The sequence below is a fragment of the Adiantum capillus-veneris genome, chromosome 2, assembly GCF_014529385.1.
Source record: "Adiantum capillus-veneris isolate H3 chromosome 2, ASM1452938v2, whole genome shotgun sequence".
In the NCBI taxonomy this organism is placed as follows: domain Eukaryota; kingdom Viridiplantae; phylum Streptophyta; class Polypodiopsida; order Polypodiales; family Pteridaceae; genus Adiantum; species Adiantum capillus-veneris.
In genome coordinates this window covers 143,198,635-143,215,427 of record NC_140932.1, presented here as the reverse complement: position 1 = coordinate 143,215,427, position 16,793 = coordinate 143,198,635, and the positions used below count along the sequence as shown (strand labels likewise).

Genomic DNA, 16,793 nt, shown 5'->3' with positions numbered 1-16,793 from the left:
ATTTCCTACTGTCTGTTGCAACGTCATCTGTAAGCCCGCGGGTGGTCATGCCACGTCATCAATCTGTGACATACCCCCCTCTTACGCTTGCAAAACAGACAGAGGCCATACACCAATTTAGTAGATACTAACTCTAAGTACCGACGCACTAGACACGACAGATCTAGCACTTGTACAAAGACGACAATCACATCACAGGACTCCCGCACAACCTAACAAGGTCGAGGCCGGGAGATATTCAACGACTCCCTCATCACTCCTCTCGCATAACCTAAAAAGGTCCGGGCTGGGAGATATAGAGGCCTTTTACAGCCAACGTCCCCCAGACCGTAGCCTGCGTCGTTTGGAGGTGTTGAGAGTAACCACTGCTCAGACTTCTTAATACTCCTCCCACATAACCATCCAGGTCCGGGCCGGGAGTCACAACAGCAATACTCTCCCCGTAAAATAACCACAAGGGTCTGGGCTATGAGTAAAAATAGCACTTTTCAATCATTCAATACTCCCCCCGCAAATAACCACAAGGGTTCGGGCCATGAGTATGAACAAGCATTCTCAAACATCATTTCTCACTTCTCCACCCGTGAGTAAAAATCACTAATCAATGAAACTAGTATTAAAACCAAAGTCAAACATTTCAAATCGGCACCAAGACAGGTTCAAAACAGATACCATCCATTTCAAACAAATTCCAATTTGGGTTCACCAAACAAGTTCAAACAGAACTCAAACTTAAAAAGCAATCTCAACATTAGTCGAGCTCGAAAAGTCGATTGACTTTCCATCCTGAAACTTGCACCAAAAATTAGGTTAGGTTCATCCCATAGGGTCATAGCCGAGCACAACATGGTCCATCAGCTCTTGGACAAATAGTGTTTCTTTGGCGGCGATGGTAGTCCCAAGACAGCAATCGCACTAGACCTCCAAGGTTATTTGCTCGTGAAGAGACATCTACTGAGAGATGTCGAGAAAATTTCAAGTTATAATGTACTGCTCTCATGCTTGTTTCTTTGAGCCATGGCGGAAACGATGCAGCAAAATCTGCTCCGGTTCCATGACTTATGCTTCGTCTATGAGCTCGGGTTTGTCCTCTTCAAAAATGTCTTTTGGTGGATCTCCTTGAAACGACTCTAACCAAGAAACATGGAAAACGTTGTGCATTGACCATGAGTTAGGTAACTGCAATTTCATAGAAACCTCATTTATCTTTTTAATGTTTGGAAATGGACCATACATTTGAAAAGACAACTTTGGACACTTCTTTCCTACTTGCTTAAGACGGTGCTTCATGATCCTAAGGTAGACCCAATCCCCTTTCTTGATAGTAACATCCTGACGATGCTTGTTAGGTTGATGTGAATAAGATTCTTGAGCCTTGCTGAGCTGAAGCTTCACACTCTCAATAATCTCATCCAAAGATTGACTCTCAGCATCGGCATCAAGCAACTGACTGACCGATTTAGTCAACAAAGACTGGAACGGACGGCCAAATGTTGCATTATACAGAGTTCTACCAATGGATTGGAATAGGAGTCATTCAAAATTGCTTGAACTAACGGGATGTATTGCTCTCAATGAGACTGTTGATCATGCACATATGACTTTAAGACATTGAAAGCCAATTGATCGTCGATCTCAATTTGACCATGGGACTGTTGATGAAACGTGGATAAAAAAATAAACTTAGTGCCAAAATTTTCAAAGAGTGCTTGCCAAAAATGTGACGTAAACTTGGCATCTCTATCTGACGCAATCGACTTTGGCAAACCACAAAGGGTATACCAGTGCTTAATGGAAAAATGTGTTACATTCTGTGCTGTGACTGTGGCCTTGCAAGGAATCAACATTCAAAACTTGCTGAAACGATCAACGATGGTTAAACACTGAGTATTCTTTGAATGCAAACTAAGTAGAAGATTAGTCACAAAATGCATGGAAATGGCTTGAAATGGGTGTTCAAGAATAGGCAGTGGTAAGAAGAGGCCCTGTTGCTTACCCCTAGGCCTTTTTTTTTCCACGAATGGAACACTGTGGGACATACTTAAAGACATCTTTACGCATTTTAGGTCAATAAAAGAATCTTTCTATCTTTTCTAGAGTGGTATTCATGCCAGAGTTACCCGGAATGTGGAACGGGAACGGCAACGTGCCTCACTGTGGAACGGGGGAACCGCTAGGGGTTCGAAACGGGAATGGCGCAGAACGGGAGGTATAAAAAACACCCAAATAATGCAATTTTTAGCGTTATGTTTTAGAATACAAGTAGTATTAGAGTAAAAAAAACACGATTTGAAGACCATTCAACCTTATTATGACTTGATTGTGATGTGCGGCGCCGCGGTCATATAGTGTACACAACAGACACAATGTCCATACATAATAACACATGCAAGTATAGATTAGAGCTCCCAAATAATTGCCAGGGGTAGAAGTTAAGAGATAAGACTTGAAAGTTGAGCCATAATATTGAGCAAAATATACTTTTCGCTTAATTTTCGCTAACAAGGTCCGCCAAGGCGCTACAAAAAAACCAAAGGTGACATATACCATAATGAGACTACAAGTGGGGGCAAACCACAATACCAAAAAATCAAAGGTGACTAATACCATAAAGATGCTACAAAGGGGGCAAGCCGCAATACAAAAAGGTATGGATAATGGAAGTCTTAAAAGTCTCGAGAGTCAAGAATCAATACTCAAGAGCCACTAGCCTGAGAAGCCTCCCAATTAATAGTAGTCGGTTGTATGTCATGCACATCCTCCCATGCCTCATCATCGAGCTCTAGGCCCGGCTTGACCTCGACCTTGGCCATGGAGAAAGTACGTAGTTTCTGTGCCTCTGTATCTTCACCTACTTGAGGAGCCTCTTGCTCCATCTTCCCCTGTGTAAAAGGGTATGTTTGTTTACTTATACTCTTGCAAAGCATTTTCAAATTTGCGCTGACAAAGACGAGATCATTTGCCTTCTCTACCTCCCCAAGCTGATTCCTCTTCTTGGAAGCAATGTGGCTAAAGGTACTCCACAATCGCTCCAAGCATGAGGTACTAACTGACTGGTTGAGAATATGGATCGCCAATCTCTGTAGCTCAGGGCCATCATAGCCATAGTCCTTCCAACATAGCACTGAAGCTATCTTCTTGCGATCAATCTGAGCATCTGGACTGCCAAATGACTCCGCATCTCTCTGTACTGTCTCAATTGATCTCTGACAATGCGTCGCCCATCTGTCTAGAACCATCTTGTTTAAGATCTCTGTAAATTGATTCATGACTTCTTTATCTGTCTCTTGCCTTGCTGTCACAAGACGGGCACCACATGCCAATAGAAAAGAACAAACTGAACAGAGTTTTAGCACTTCAATAACAACTGAACTTAGAGAGAGAGACGACACGCGACACGGAGTGGCGGAATCCACCATAGAGTATTGGCCCCAAACCGTGGCGCCCCTTTCGGTATTTCTTTATATTGCATCAACTTAGTACAAGCCGGTACCCCAGACGCTGCACCTTCTCTAGGAAGCATGCCAAAGAATGAGCCCATGGCCTCATATTTAAAGGCTCTAGGCCCCAAAAGCAGTTTACAGTGAAAAGCCTTCAAACTCAAAAGTTTTTGGTGCAAAAGCAATGCCAAAAAGTTGCCAGCGTAAATCACGGAATTCCGTAGAATTGCCACGTCAGTAGTCAGCGCAAAACGTGAAAATCCGTATAGTTTGCAACGTCATCATGTCAATGCAAAATTCGGAGCGTCCGTACAACTGTCACGTCATCAGTTTTTGGTCCAAGTCTTTCTTTGTGGGTCTTGCTTTATTTTAATCCTTTATGTCACTTGGGGCCCCATGGAACGAGGTCCCCATAAGTTGGTAGGACTTCTTCTTCTCCTACTTGTTCTTCTTAGGGTTTAGGCTCCTCGGCCGGCATCTGTAAGTTGGCTCCATTCTTCAGGGCTTTGACACGTTAGCAATTTGTGACACTGCCACCTTGGAACTCTGGATCCACCATGTATGCTGCCCCGTGTACAAGAGAGGCATATGATTTCCACCTCAATAGGAGAGGTTAGTATCATTATTTATAGTTTAAACTTTAGAGATCATAGTGGCGAAAACAACGATAACGGAAGAAATGAGAGAGAAGATCGATAAAGCTTACCGAGCCGCAACAAATGGAAAGAAGGCCACGACGGCATCCACCTTTGGGTCCCAAGAGGTGGCAAGGGTCCTTTGGCGACGAATTGGACCCGATGTAGATCCACCGCCACCGACATCAGTAGAGAAGAAGGAGAAGAGAAAATGAGGGTCTTTGGGTCGATACCTTTGCGTGCGGGCTTGGATTTATGGTTGAATTGCCGATCCTTTTCCTCAAGCTCCGTCCTCTTCTCGACGCTTACGTTGGGGCAAAATCTCACCTCATGTCTCGACACTCGAAGAAAGTAAGCCCTCACTTTGTCATGCCCCCCTTTCGGCGTGTAAGAGCATAGCTTGCATGCCCATGCACGGGCACCTCCCGTTGCCGACAAGGTACCCTCCGAAGTCACTTCATCCCACCACGACCATTCCCTTGCCTATTGAGTGTTGCTCGCATGAACAGAGGGGGTTGTACGAGAAGAAGAGACCATGGATTATCGGAGAAAGAGAGAGAGCTTGATCTTTGAGGGCTTGAGAGAGAGGCTTGACTCATTGAGAGCTTGAGATAGAGAGCTTGAGGGCAAGCTCAAGGGAGAGAGCTTGAGATCTTGAGAGCAAGGGAGAGAGAGCTTGAGAGCTTGAGGGTAGAGCTGGAGAGCAAGGGAGAGAGAGAACCTTGAGGCTTGTTGCAATTGTGAAGGAAAGGGGTGAGGGGGGAGCATTTTATAAGGCTACCAAGAAACAAAACCCCCTAGAATCTGTCCGTTTGTGACCGTTGGAGCATGGAGGAAATCTGCTCGTTTTCTGCCGTTCCGGTCCAAACGTTTTGGTACTAGCTTGTCATCCGGAACGCCCTGTTGTTCCGAGACGTTCCCTACAACTCTGACCGACCAGAATGGTGTTCTTGCGTTCTAGACCCGTAGGAACGCGTTCCTTGGTAACTCTGATTCATGCCTCTGTGCCCACCTGTGAGTGCATCATGTGCATCGTGCAATATGGCTTGCCCAAGAGAAGGTAACACACAAAGATGGTGACGTAAATACAAAAGACTCTCACAAATGAGATAGTTGCTAGGCCCTTGGGAAGCAAGAGCCTGCAACCATTGATTACCAAACTCGGAATCTGCATATTGGTTCTTCATACTGTCAAAAGAGACTCCTTGAATGTAGATTGTTGAACTTGATCCAAGAGCCAAGATCTGTCCTTTGCGACTAAACACATCCGCAACAGGGTTCGCTTTACTAGGAACATATTCAATCAAACCACCAAATTGCTCAAAAAATTGAGACCACCGTGCCCGACGTCACTCCAATGTGCACTAGGCATAGACTGGAGCCACTTGAGGACTTGATGATAAGTACGAACAATGAGCTTTCTACCATACAAAAAATGCTTTCAATGCTTGAGAGAATGAATGACAAAGAGAAGTTTCCTATCGTATACAGAGCAATTCTTTTCAGCACTAGTTAACTTTCTATTGAGAAATGCAACTGGACAGCCATGTTGTTGCAGCATAGCTCCTATGGCGACGTTGCTCGCATTTGGCCCTACCTCAAAGGGATCATCCCAAGAGGCAAGGATGAGACACGGAGCCTCAGTCACCGCAACCTTGAGACCTTCAAAAGCCTCAACCGTTGCCTCGAGCAAAACAACGTGCTGGTGGCGAGTTTTCACTCCTTTCAAACAATCAGTCATTGGTGCGGCAATGCGTGTAAAATTTTCTATATGCAAACCATATGCCTCACACATACCTAAAAAGAACGCACATCATATGCTGTTTTGGGCAAATCCCAATTACGAACTTGTTCTACCTTTGCAGGGTCCAACCTGACATTGTCTGCAAAAATGAGATAGTCCAGATAAATAACTTTAATTAGAAAAAATTTAGACTTCTTAGCTGCAATGTACAATTGACATTTATCTAAACGGGCTAACATCTTTTCTACATCCCGTCAGCGAAACCAAGCAACGCGTTTCGTGAAACGTGAAACGCTTGAAACTTTTTAGCATGCAGGTGAAACGCCTCTGTTGAAACCCCCAATTTTTTTGGGGGGTTTTTATCATCACCTTTATTATATATACCCAAAATTGGCGTTTCAGTCATACGTTTCACCAAGGTTCCTCTCGGTGTGAAACATTTCGGGTCTGAAATGTTTCGCGGTTACGTTGCATTCCGTTCATATTGTTCCCATGATGTAGAAAAAATGAGAATGTCATCTAGAAAAATAAACACTCACACACCAATCATGTCACCAAAACTTCTGTCATGAGACATTTGAATGGAGTTTCGAGGTGGCAAGCAGATCCAAGAAGCGTGCTCGTTACAAGGACGACTCAGATTTTTCTTCATCTTCAGAGAGTTTCGACAGTTCGTCATTCTCTAGTTCGAGAGAGGACGAGAAAAGGCGGAAGAAGCGGAGAAAGTGAGAAAAGCAAGAAAAGAAGATTTCTAAAAAAGTCTTGAAGGCATGTGAGGCCATCTAGCAATTCGAAGGAGGAGAGCTCATCCTCTTCTGACAGTGAACAGATAAGCCAGAAGACCAAGGGGCTCAAGGAAGGGGCTCAGGTTGTGAGGTTTGAGACGTTTTTAGGCTACCAAGACAACCTTCGAGCCCTTGAGTTTGTACAACAGTTTGACGTCTTCTCTGGAGGTCGGTCCACAGAACACTCCAAGGTGCGAAGGGCCACATCTTACTTAAAAGGAAATGCATAGACATGGTGGTCTACTTTGTTGTTACGCAGAGAAGCACCTATGATGTTAAAATTCAAGAAAATTTTCGAGTCAACTTGGATATCGGACGAATATGAAAGAGATGTCATCACGGCTTGGCATCACTTGAAAATGACTAAGAAAGATACATTGGATGACTACTGCCAGAGGTTTTGGGATACTTATTTGCCAGTATCTTTGTTTTTGAAGATTACTTTGAGAAACCAGATTGAGCGGTTTTGTTGTGGATTGCCAAAAGAGATTCGAGAGTATTGTCTAAACAAGAAGTCTCACTTTATTCAGAGACTTATGGGACATGCTAAGCAAGGATTTGGAATGCATGCTTGCTCATTGACTTATCCTACGGACAAGATAGTATTTACTTCAAATTGGCAAGAGTCTGCTAGTGAAGAGAACGAATCAGGAGAACCGGATGACAACTCATTGCATGATTCTGGAGCAGTAAGAGAATCAGATGGTAGCATATCCAAGGGTTTCGACGAACTAAGGGAACCAGATGCAAGTTCATCAAAGGATTGCGGAGAAGAAAGGGGGTCAAATGATAGTGCGTCTCAGGGTTCCGATGATTGAGATTGACGTGCCAATGGATAGGGGAGGCTAGCGAAGCTACCCAGAGGTCCCAAGGCACAAGGAAAGAAAGGAAAGGGAATCTGTTGGTAGATCAGAGAATTCCCTAGACCCAAGTGAGGTGCCAGTGGACAAGGAGTCTGAGGAGCAACTTGAAGTGGAAGAGACCGAGGAGATTCTTGTTCCAGAACACATACTGGCTCACATGGAAAGAAAAGTGAAAGGTAAAGTGATACGGCGGTTTTCAGTTTCCTGCATTGGATGCAAAGTGGATGGAGGAGGAGGACCTAGTAGATACTCCTCAAATTTGGAACTTTAACTTGACGTTTTTGATCTAGTTTTGACTTTTTCAAGAGTCCCCGGAGATCAGCGGGTTGAATCTGGGGCAGCCGCACTCTTGGATGGTCACAAGAGGGGACTTCAGATGGTCACTGACTTCCTTTGGATTTCAAAAATACTGAAGGTGTTGACAATGTTCTGCTGAATGACTTTATGATAGAAGTACTCGAACTGGGAATTCTTGAAATGAATCTGTTATATGTGCTCTCTCATGTGAGCAATGTTTGAGTGCATGTTTGAGAGACGAAATGATTGCATCATTTGGGTCTCGTTCACCGGAGAGATGGGAATGGACAATCAATAAAGACATCTTCGAGAGATCAGTGAGAGATCTGGATGTGATTGCTAAATACGTTACAATAGATCATGATTCCCATCATAGATCTCGACGGGGATAGTGATGTGAATGTGATTTGAATGATTAGGGTGAACTAAGTGTGTGATTTGTGAACTGCTTGCTATGTGGATGTATTGTCTTATGGGGATGGGCATGGCTTGCTTGATTGAAATGTGAAATGAAAAGATATGAATTTGAAAGTACCAAGATTAGTAGATCTAGACAGATAAGTGTGGTCTGGATGTGATTGCTAAATGGTGATAATGATTAGGATTTGTATTTGAGACCCTCGACAAAAATGTGATTGATCAATGATTGATGTCTTGGTAGAAGTGCTGGATTGGTGGAGTCTCGTGCATGAGTACATAGAGTCAGTGTCTACTGAAGAACAAGCGATTACAATTTTTCAAGAGGGGGAAATGTCACAAAGGGATGACGTGGCATGGCCAACTCGAAGAGAAATAGCCAAGTGAACGAGAGACTGAATGGACTAATTTGAAGAACTTATGAAGCATCGGCCGTGGGGCCTAAAACCCTAAAGGACAGAAGCTTGAACCTTAAAAGAGATTTTCGTAAAATACGTTGACATTCTGACATGGCATCAAATTGTACGAATTGCTACCATGGCCAGACTGTATGGATTTGCGGGTGCAGTCCTGACGTGGCAGGACTGTATGGATTTTCGTAAATTACGTTGACAGCTTTTCCAGCTTTTAGCGCTAGTTTTTGGGAACCAGAGCTTCTAGGAGAAAGTGCTTTTGAACCTGATGCTTTTGGGGCTCTGCTTTTGGTCATCCCTTGTACTATTTATAAGAGTCCCTGGGGCCTCACTCTGCATAGCATCTAGACGCAAAGTCTGAGAGCAGAGGACCCTTGGGAGTTGTACCTTGACGTGATCAATAATAAAGAAATATTGAAAGGGATGCTAGTCTTTGGGGCCAGTGCTTCTGGGCGCGGAACTTTGCCATCCCATGTCGACTCTCTGTGTGCAGAGCATCTAGACGCAGAGTCTGAGAGCAGAGGACCCTCGACAGTTTTACCTTGACGTGATCAATAATAAAGAAATACCGAAAGGGGTGCTAGTGTTTGGGGCCAGTGCTTGTGGGTGCGGAACTCCGCCATGCCATGTTGAAGTTTTTGTTCGTGTGTTGCTATTGATTTCTCGCTTAGAGTGTCCAAGCATGTAACATATACAATCTCATGGAATACAAAATATTAACTACTAAGAAGGGATAGTCCTCCAGCTCCAAAATCATAGTCGCACCAAAATCATCTGAATCCTCCTCTGTAGTCTCTCTCTATGCTGGGATGCCCTCCTCTGTAATGGTGGACTCCTACATCTCCCTAGGTCCATCGCATGATTACTCAGTGTGCCTGTAGTGGAGGTAGGATCCAAAACCTGTTGCGGTACTTGTCTGTCTAGCTGTTTAGCGGTAATGACTGACCCTATAATAGTTTGTAACTTGCCGCTGAGTCTATCTCCCTAATCGCCTCAACAACCAATCTCTATGTCTCCTTACCTCAAGCAAGAACAGGCCCAATCATCTTTGATCCCGGTATCCCATAACTCTAGAAAGTGGTCCAAAATCCTCTCTAATTAAGCAGTGGAAATGCCCACGCATCTCCTAGTATGCGGAGCAATGACATGTTATGCAACTTTGTCTCTGGCTCCCTATAGCATACACGGCATATCCTGGCCTCAGCTGGAACCCCTCTATATCTGCTAGTCTCAATCTCAAGCTGATGTGAGGATGTACGTATCTGGCCAATAGCACACCGCACCCCATACGATTAATGTGTATCCATATAACTGGTCCTGACTACAAAGCCATCTGCGCACACACAGAGAGAGAGAGAGAGAGAGAGAGAGAGAGAGAGAGAGAGAGAGAGAGAGAGAGAGAGAGAGAGAGAGAGAGAGAGAGAGAGAGAGAGAGAGAGAGAGAGAGAGAGAGAGAGAGAGAGAGAGAGAGAGAGAGAGAGAGAGAGAGAGAGAGAGAGAGAGAGAGAGAGAGAGAGAGAGAGAGAGAGAGAGAGAGAGAGAGAGAGAGAGAGAGAGAGAGAGAGAGAGAGAGAGAGAGAGAGAGAGAGAGAGAGAGAGAGAGAGAGAGAGAGAGAGAGAGAGAGAGAGAGAGAGAGAGAGAGAGAGAGAGAGAGAGAGAGAGAGAGAGAGAGAGAGAGAGAAATGTTATATTAACGTCTTCAAAAGGCCAAAGTGACCCATGAGACCAGAAAGTTACAATGTGGTGGATCTGATACAAAGTCAAAGTAACAAGATGACAAAATGACAAAATAAAATACTATGAAATGAGAGAGAGAGAGAGAGAGAGAGAGAGAGAGAGAGAGAGAGAGAGAGAGAGAGAGAGATGAAATGTTATATTAACGTCTTCAGAAGGCCAGAGTGACCTATTAGACCAAACTGATACAAAAGTGGTGAATCTGTTACAATGTCTGAAAAGTGTGAAAGTGTGAAAAATAAATGCGAAAAACTAAATACAAAGTATTAGATAAACTTCTTAGGAGCATTCTAGGTGTCTAGCTAGAATGCTTCTAATCCTTTGTTGTAGTCTTCTCCGGTGAAGTGTGCTTCTGCATCTCGGTCGTGGTCGTCTCGATTTCCTAAGCTCGATCGCCCTGTCAATGAGGGTACCTTTGGTATGAATGTGGGTACTCCTTTATGCTGGCTGTTGGCCTCTTGCTTCTCCTTCCATTCCTGCTTCTCTCGATCCGAAGAAATCTGTGATCTGCCTCTGAGGCTGTAGTGCTCTTTTTCTTCTCATTAGATTATCCCTGTGCCGATGTAGTTCCAGTAGGTACAGGCCTAAGCACCTTTGATCTTGGTATTGCATGACTCTATCTAGAGGTCCAAAGCCTTCTTTAAATAGGCAATGGAAACGCCCACGTATCTCATAGTATATGGTGCAATGGCATATGTAGTGTAATTTTGTCTCCGGCTCCATTCCGTATAACTTGCAAATTCTACTCTCAGGTGGGATTCCCCTAAATCTGCCAAATTCAATTTCCAGCTCGTGTGAGGATGTACGAATCTGACCAATAGCACATCTCAAACCATGAGACATGTGGGTATCCATGTAGCTCGGGCGAATCACAAAACCATCTTCAGATAGTTGTAGGAAGTTTTCTTTGTAGTCGGCCATCTACGTGCCCAATTCTTGTGTAGGGTCTACCCATGTCCTCTTAGTGTCCAACTGTATAAGATCCTGCAGGATGATTTTATTAATCTCCGTTCGTGTGATTGCCAGTGATGGAGCCTCAAGAGAGTATTGGAAGGGGGGTAATCTTTCCATACTGAACCTGTGTCTCTGAAACCACGAGGACAGTTGCGCATACTAGCATGATGTATCTCCTTTCATTGCTAACTGTCAAGAGGATTCGAGGGCCAATCTAGTATATCGGCAATTATTTGTATCCCACAAACCATGTATAAAGGACACTGATTTGGTAAGAGCTTCAATTTCTATCGGAGGGGCAGCTAGTTCCGCTCGGGTAATCGCGTGTGGTACGGAGGCCTTGGCTCTAATCATTCGGGAAATCAGAGATACCAACGGTCTCTCCATTGACTTCCAATTATCCTGATCCACAGATAGTCCCCAGATCTGGACCCCATAAAGCATAGCCGAAGCCACCACAGTATCAAAGAGCCAAAGTTTTGTTCGTGGTTCCTGAAACTGCACTTGTGAACACATCCTCTCCAACCCTCCCAAGGCCGCAGAGGCTCTGGACAATCTAGCATCTGTTGCTTTCTTAAGAGTAAACTTCGGTCCTGTAAATACCACACCAAGGTATGTGTATGCATCTGTGTAATCTACTGTATCTTGGCCATATGCAAATGTAGGTGTCGATCTCCTAACCCACTGCAGTGTGGTGTTAAACACTATAACTTTGGTTTTACCCAAATTTACTGATAGTCCGTTGTCCTCCGCGAATTTATGTAATGCATCTAACTGCCTTTGCATTCCATCTAGTGATTTTGCTATCAATACAATATCATCTGCATACAACAACAAAGGGATCCATGACCCTGCGAGTTGAGCACCTCTGTCACCCTCTCTATCAATCTAATCTGATACCTCATCTATATACATACCAAATAAAGTAGGGGACAATGGGCATCCCTGCTTTACTCCAACGGTGGAATGAACAATGTCGGAATCCCCTTCTGGAGTACGTACATAACCAGTTACTGACCCGTATAAGGCCATGATCCCCCAGATAATCTCTTTGGGGACCCCTAACTCTTGCATTTTGCGCATCAATCTCGCCCTTGGTATTGTATCAAAAGCTTTCCGAAAATCCACAAAGCAACAATGCATCCTTCTCCCGCTTGCTCTTCCTTCCTCAATAATGGCTCTGAGCGTAAGAATATGATCTAAAGTGGAATAGCCCCTCTTGAGTCCAGCTTGTCCTGTTGCCCTTATGCCCTCATTCTCTGCCCATGTACTCAATTTTTGTTCCAGAATGGATGCGTACAGTCGGGTCAATGTGTGACCCACCATAATGGTACGGTAGTTCCCGGGTATCATAGGATCCCCTGACTTGAAAATAGGTACTATAGTAGATAATTTCCAAGATTCAGGTAATCCTTCACACGTGACCCGATTAAACAGATGAGCAAGGACTTCTGAAAGTAGATCCCTTGCATGGATCAGATGTTCTGCTACTAAACCCTCATGATCATATGCTCTTCTTGTCTTCATCTTATCAATGCCTTTTTCCACCATTTCCATAGTAAAGAAAGTACTAGTAGTAGGGCATGGCTCTAGCGGATCTGGTAATGGAGGCTGTCCAGATACCATATATAATGATGTTACATATTGACCCCAAATCTCAGGAGAAGTAATTGTCGGAGGCGATGAGTGCTCGTGAAATAAACGCCAGGCCTCATGTGAGTCCTGACAAGAAGAGCTGATATAAATCCTTCTCCAGTTTGGCTAAAATTGCCCTTTTCTTGCGATGTACTATACGCCGAAGAGCAATCCGAGACTGCTTATATGTGATGATCCCAAGTGTAAGCTCTTTCTGGACCTGGGTTCTCGTCTCTCTGCATTCCTCGTCGTACCAACTGTTTTGAGGCATGTTCCCAGATCCTCTCTTCTGATCAGGCTGAGTATGTGGGTATGCCTGTTGTGCTGCTCCATGTAGTATCTCTGTTAGCTGAGAAGTAATCTCCTCTACAATATATACTAGCTCGGCTGCCCACATCCTATTATAGATCTGTTCCACATAGACTGAATCAGTCTCTTGCGTGAAAGTATATCTTGTGTTTGTCTTCTTTCTTTGTACTTGAGAGGGATTGTATTGGAAGGAGATTGATAAGGTCAAGAGAGCATGATCCACTGCAATCCCAACCGGTCTGGGTCCCACCTTAAAGTCCTCGATACTAGAAATAAAGCTTGATGAAGTCATGACATAATCCACTGTACTGGCCCCATGCCTGTGCGGGAAGCATGTGAATCCCCCAGACAAAGGGAAATTCTCTAGACCATTAAGTATGGCCAAACCATGTGTAGTTGCCATCTCCATGAGATGTCTCCCATATTGAGTGTGTTCTTTATCTTGTGAGTTTCTAGTAAGCCCCTCCTGTGATAACTCCACTTCTCTGAGAATTTCCTCAGAAGTATCATAGAATACTGCTTGAGAGTTGGCCGTTCTGGCATTAAAGTCTCCTAAGAGAACGATGTCTCCATCTCTAGAGAACTCCCATATGTCATTAATATGGAGAAAGGGGATTGTCCTTTAGGTGAGGAGTAGACTGCTGTACTTGGAGGGAAGTAGCATATAGCGATATATAGAAATCTACCTGTCTCAGGTCTCATTCTCACCCACATATACCTTGCTTGTTCATCTTTCTTGATAATCTGTAGTAGTGGTTTCAGCTCCTCTTTAAATAAGACTGCTACTCCTCTTGAACCCCGGCTACCTCGTAGAGATCTCTTGTCTGGTCGACCAGCTGTTTCCCATAAATACTCCTTCACATGTGGCATAAGCTGTCCCGGTATCTGGTGTGTCTCTGAGTAGAAAACTATGTCTCTATCCCTAAAGCTGTCTTCAAAGGCACCTACATCTAGCGTATATGATCCATTACAATTCCACGCCGCTTTCCGGAGCGTCGCCCCATAGGTCTCGCACCGTCATGATGAGCGCTTTTCCAGAACCACTACTTTCCCTTCTCTATAAAAGGCGATTTTCCCCTTTTCTCTTGCTACCTTGATCTCTGGCATCAACTCTTGCATGTGTGCCACTTGTGCCAATGTAAGGTCATCTCCCAGGAAAATACCGGTTTTCTTAAGAGTTGGCCTCTTCTTCAGAAATTCTTTCCTTATTTCTATATTCGGGAAGCGGAGAATAAGTGCCCTATTCTTTACGTTTCCCTTCTCATCGATTCCTTTCTTGCCCACTCTCCATGCGCTTGTGTGAGTAGGCTCTGTGATGCCCATGCGTTGTAGCAGTTCCCTCACTTCTTCATCTACATTCTCTTTGTCTTTGACTCCTGTGACCCGCACATACAGAGCTCTTCCTCCTTTTCTGCTCTTCCTCAATGATCATATTAATAATAGTGGAGGTAGGTGTGGTCTCAGGCATCTGGGCCTTCCCTTTCTTCGCATCCTCAATCCATTTCTCTGCTTTTTCTTGTGTCTTAACAAGACGTTCCGCCCATGAAGATACCGTTTTCGATTTCTGTTCAACTCCTTTCCGTAGAGCTTTCATGTGATCCTTCATGTCCTCGAGCTCCTTCAGCACCGAAGGTTGGTCGTCTCCCTTCTCCTTTGTTGCAGATTTGCAAGCCGCAAGTTCTCCTTTTAGCTCGATTATTGCATCTTTTTCCCCGATGTGCTTTTCCATATTTGTTCTCCATGCTTCAAAACTTGCTACTGCCTCATCGAGTTTCTTTTGCATAACGCATTCTGTTACATTTACTTCGGCCTTGATTAGGTTTCATAATTCTGTTTTCACGATCTGAATTTCCTCATTCTGTATCCCCTGGAGATCTCTCCTTAGTTCTCTCATCATGTCTCCATACATGGAGTTCTTGTAGCTCTCAGCGTTCGCGTGCATTTCCTTCTTGATGTCATCCCTCATATAGTTTAGCTCTGATTTGAGCATCACTTGGACCTTCTCTATCAATAGCTCATCATGTATCCTGGAGGTTTTCCCAACGCGTAAGGATCCTGGTGATAGTACAATATCTCTGTTTCTCCGTTTGAAAGTAGCCGTTGTGTTTTTGGGGGTGGTGTAGCTATCGACACCGGCCCTTCCCCTTCGGTAGGCGGGTCCATTGAACCCGAGCCACAAATGTGGGGTAGGGTACTAGGGTACTAGGGTGAGGGACTGAGAATATGGCAAACTTAACCAGTTTATCTGAAGGCTTAAAATCTCTTTAAACTTGGACGCAAAGAGAATGGTCTTAAGGCTTAAAATCTCTTTAAACTTAAAATTTACCTTAAGGCTTAAAATGAAATAAACTTGAATGTAGGAGATATTGACTTCCTACGCGTAGAACAACTGGGGCGTGCGTAGGACTGCTGGAGTTGCTACGCGTAGAACAACTTGACTTGCTACGCGTAGTACTGCACGGGGCTGCTGAGCATAGCCCTGCTCGCGTAGGCCTCAGCCTCAGCAGGAGTACGCAGGGTAGTGCGTGCAGGTCTCAGGGCAGCGCGCCCAGCTTCAGGAGTTGAGGACAATCGAGTTCAGCCCTGCTAACCCTAGCATGCCCTGCTTTGCATTCAGCCACTTCAGCCACCCCTGCCGTAGCCGCCTGAAATTGCTGGGAACAGTGGTGCTCTGCCTTATTCTACTGAACTGCAGCCATACAGCAGTTCGTACCTGCCCGCCATCGCCCAAGAGGCATCAGCAGTCCTTCACAGAGAGAAAGAAAGAAAGAAAGATTTTTAACGTCTATGTCAGGCCGAAATCGGCCTATGAGACAAATCAAATGTACATGGTGTGTATGTCATCCGTCTATCGGAAAGGCAAATGAAACAAAACTGATACAAAACTGAACTGAATGTAGGTAGTGGAGTATCTGAGGAGGGATGGAGCTCTATCTCTAGGGGTATATGCATGTCTATATGCTCAAGGTAGTACAATCATGAGAATGCATCAATCTATCTGGCTCCATCCTGTACAAATAGGGGGATGTAAGATGTGGTACATGGGCGGGGTTGGTGCCAAGGCTACCCGGATGAAAGCTGTCGGGTCGGCCCTCATCTGAGCTACTCGCTCCTCAGTGGCACGGCGCTCCCGGGCTCGGATCTCCTCGATCTGTCGGTGGTGGGAGCTCGCGCCTCTGTAGCCTGTGACTCGTGGTCGTCGCCTAGCTCGGCTCACCTCCGCCTGTGGGAGTGTCACTCCTCTCTGAGTATCTGGTGAGGGAGGGGTGGCAATCCTCTGAAAGAAGTCTGTGAGCTGCGACTGTCTCCCCTCTGTCTGTGTAGCTGTGCGTGGCTGTAGGAGTGTGTCCCGATGGCTCTGTATCTCTAGTAAGAAACGTCCGAGCTGTCTCTGATCTCGAGAGTCCATGATCTCTCGGAGAGTGGGCTGTCCTCTGAATAAGGCCTCGTACCTGCCTCTGATCTCAGTGTATGCTCTGCATCTACATACAAAGTGCTCCTCACTCTCCACCTCCTCAGTGCAGGCTCTGCAGACTCGCTCCTCCCTGGGAACACCAGTATGTCTC

The 16,793-nt window shown here is 44.9% G+C and overlaps 1 protein-coding gene across 1 annotated transcript in view; it reads left to right on the top strand.

The window, feature by feature from the left end:
* RAD54 (DNA repair/recombination protein) overlaps nt 1-16,793 on the top strand; it is a 92,261-nt gene that overhangs the window by 34,081 nt on the left and 41,387 nt on the right. The gene's annotated exons all lie outside the window — the stretch shown is intronic.